Source organism: Arachis ipaensis, chromosome B4 (assembly GCF_059453495.1).
Source record: "Arachis ipaensis isolate K30076 ecotype BB chromosome B4, ASM5945349v1, whole genome shotgun sequence".
Lineage (NCBI taxonomy): Eukaryota > Viridiplantae > Streptophyta > Magnoliopsida > Fabales > Fabaceae > Arachis > Arachis ipaensis.
The window spans coordinates 101,755,636-101,759,106 of NC_142439.1; the positions used below are offsets into that span (position 1 = coordinate 101,755,636).

Sequence of the window (3,471 nt, forward strand, 5' to 3'; positions counted from 1 at the left end):
ATGTAGTTGGTTCGCTTTCCAAGTTTGTTCTTCCTCCAATGTTGCATCGCAATCATTCCCAATGCATTCCCCCTTGAGGCACGTGTATAGTGCCCTCTTCATGAAGTGGCCGAACCTTTCTCATTAAATTGTCCAATCAATCTCCTTTAATGCTCCTTTCCTTTCCCTATAAAGATCAAATAAGAAAAGTAAGAAATATCAAAAAGACAATTTAGCCTTTACGGCTATGATTAATAAAGAAAAGAAGAGATTAGATTGTTTATTCATGAACTCCGAATAACTAACTAACTGTGTATCCTTATATGCATTTTGGTGGCACCATGGGGTGACACCAAACTTAATTTGAAGCACTGTGATGAAAAGTTCTGTTCAAAGCTCCAAGACTAGCATGCTCTCTGTTGCATTCATGCTTTCTTGGTACGCTTTGAACACCAAACTTGTTCTTCACTATATATACTGCAATATAAGAATGTCACCAAGTTTGGGTTGGAATTTATAAATATTGACTTATTTACTAGTAAAAGCTAATAAAACATGGGTTGCCTCCCATGAAGCGCTTCTTTAGCGTCACTAGCTTGATGTTTCTCCTTCATCAGGGAGGTTGATAATGCTTCAAGTCCTCCCCTCTTGCCTTGGACTTATATCCATTGGTTGTATCAATGATCTCCACATGTTCCAAGGAGAGGACTCTGTTAATAGTGAAGACCTTAAGTAACTGAGATGGTACAGTCGGGAGATTAGGGGGGATATCTGGGAAGTAAGCTGAGATCACTTTATCTCCTGGAGAGAAGTCTTCCATAGGGATCTTCTTGTTCCTCCACCCCTTTGGTACTTTCTTCTTTGTCCCTTTTGATGTTGCCTTGCTCTTTGTGGCTTCTTCTTCTAAGGAAATTTTGTTGTTGTCTTCACATGTTTCTGGTGGTTTAGGTTCCTCCAGCTTTTCCTTGAGCTGTGATAGCTGCTTATTTCCTTGTTCATCAACCAAGGGCTTTCCCAGTTGGGCTGGTTGTGCTTCAATGTTTGCTTCCTCTGTCAGCATCTCATTACGATCTGTGCTTGGTTCTTTATTTTCTTGGTCAGCTTCTTGGGAGAGTTTGAAGACATTGAAGCTGAGTTGTTCATCATGGATCCTCAATATTAGCTCCCCTCGCTCCACATCTTTGAGTGCTCTGGCTGTAGCTAGGAATAGTCTTTCCAATATGATTGGGTGAGTGTGACTCTCTTCCATGTCCAAGATGACAAAGTCTGTTGGGAGGTAGTATTTTCCAACCTTTAACAACACATTTTCCACCACCCCTATTGCTTGTTTTTGAGTTTTGTCAGCCAGCCTAATGACCACATCTGTGGGCAATATCTCATTGATCTGCAGTCTCTTCACCAGGGCTAAGGGCATTAAGTTGATGCTTGCTCCCAAATCGCAGAGTGCTCTATCAAACATTGTTTCTCTTATGGCACAGGGGACATGAAAACTCCCTGGATCTTTTCTTTTCGTAGGCAACTGTGGTTGAATGAGGGCACTGCACCCCTTGTTCATCACTATAGTCTGGCCTCCCTTGAGTGAGCTTTTCCTAGGAAGCAGCTCCTTCATATACTTGATATATGCAGGCATTTGTTGGATAGTCTTGATGAACGGTATGTTCACATGAAAAGATGCAAACAAGTCAAGAAATCTTGAGTATATTCTCTTCCCCACAGCACCATTGAGCAGTTGGGAAAAAGGTGCATAGAGTCTCAGCAGCTCCTGTTTTGATATTTCTGGTTCTTGGTATTCTTTTTCCTCCTTCTCTGTTGAGGTATCTTCAGGTTGTTCTGACAGCTTGCTTGGCTTGTCCTCAGTCTCCTGATCACTTATAGTGACCATGTTGCAATCTTCCTATCTTACTTTCTTTGTTTTACCTCTCGGATTCTTCTCTGTGTCACTTAGGAATCCATCTATGGGTTTGGGAATTCGCTCAGAGAGATATCCTACCTGAGATTCCAACCTCTTGATTGTGTCTCCCTGGTTCTTGAAACTGGCTCGCACTTCCTCCTTGAACACCTTGTTGTCTTGGATATCCTTGCATATGCCTTCAAGTAGATTTTCAATCCTTGAGATTCTTTCATCAAATGATGATAGGTCAGGTTGAGGAGGGTTATTCTGGCCTTGATATGAATGTGGAGAGGTGTTGTTATTGGGATGTTGATATAGTCTAGATGTGAAATTGTTTGGATTTTGGCGTCTTTGATCAAGGCTTTGGTCTTGTTGATTTTTCCACCCAAAGTTTGGGTGATTCCTCCATCCAGGGTTGTAATTCTTGGAGTATGGATCATGGTTCTGCCTAGGTGAATTCCCAATGTAGTTGGCTTGCTCCTGACTACCCTCTACTTCTTCATTCACTCCTTCTTGGGTTGTTGATAAAGTAGAGATTGCTGCTACTTGGTTCCTCTCCATCTTCTTGGTGAGGTCAGCCAGCTGCTGGGTAATGAGCTTGTTTTAGGCCAATAGAGCATCTACATTGTTTAGCTCCATTACTCCTCTTGTGTTCCCTCTTTCGGAAGCATAGAAGTAGTCATTCTCTGCTACTGTTTCAATGACATCTATAGCCTCCTCAATGGTTTTCTTCTTGTTCAAAGATCCTCCGGATGAATGGTCTACGGCCTTCTTTGACTCATAAGAGAGCCCTTCATAGAAAATGTGCAGCTGCACCCATTCGTTGAACATGTCAGGTGGACACCTCCTTGTCAGGTCTTTAAACCTCTCCCATGCTTCATATAGAGTCTCACCATCTTGTTGCCTGAAGGTTTGGACCTCAGCTCTCAGCCTATTGATTCTTTGAGGAGGGTAAAATCTTGCTAAGAATTTGTTCACCACGTCTTCCCAAGTTGTCAAGCTTTCCCTTGGGAAAGATTCCAGCCACTTGGCTGCCTTATCCCTGAGTGAGAATGGAAATAAAAGCAGTCTATAGGCGTCAGGATGAACACCATTAAACTTCACTGTGTCACATATTCTCAGGAAGGTGGTTAAATGTTGATTTGGGTCCTCTTGGACACTTCCTCCGAACGAACAGTTGTTCTGCACAAGGGTGATGAGCTGTGGCTTCAGTTCAAAATTGTTGGCATGGATAGTTGGCTTTTGAATGCTACTTCCACAGTTTCTTGGGTTTAGATTGATATAAGAGCCTAAAACTATTCTATCCTCCCCAGTATGATTTGCTCGACCTCTTCCGCCATGGTTGTGAGCCTCTTCTTCATGATGGTTTTCCATGTTTTCTTCCATGTTTAGTTCAAAGTATTCCTCAAAGTGTTCCTCCTCTTCTTCAGCACCAACTGCACGTTTGTCTCTTGCCTCCCTCCTTAGTCTAAGGAAAGTTCCCTCAGGTTCAGAATCAAAGGAAGTTGAAGCCCCGCTTCTTCTCCCTGTCATACAACCAACAAGTACAAGCAAAGAGAATAGGTGCAGAAAGTATATCTGTCAGAATTACTGTTAGTGTG

At 42.4% G+C, this 3,471-nt stretch overlaps 1 non-coding gene across 1 annotated transcript; it reads left to right on the forward strand.

Annotated features, from left to right (window-relative positions):
* The first annotated feature begins 2,699 nt into the window (after positions 1–2,699).
* Positions 2,700–2,803, forward strand: LOC148568596 (small nucleolar RNA R71). Its single transcript, XR_015882443.1, has one exon. It is a non-coding gene; the product is annotated as a small nucleolar RNA R71 (small nucleolar RNA).
* The last annotated feature ends 668 nt before the right edge of the window (positions 2,804–3,471 follow it).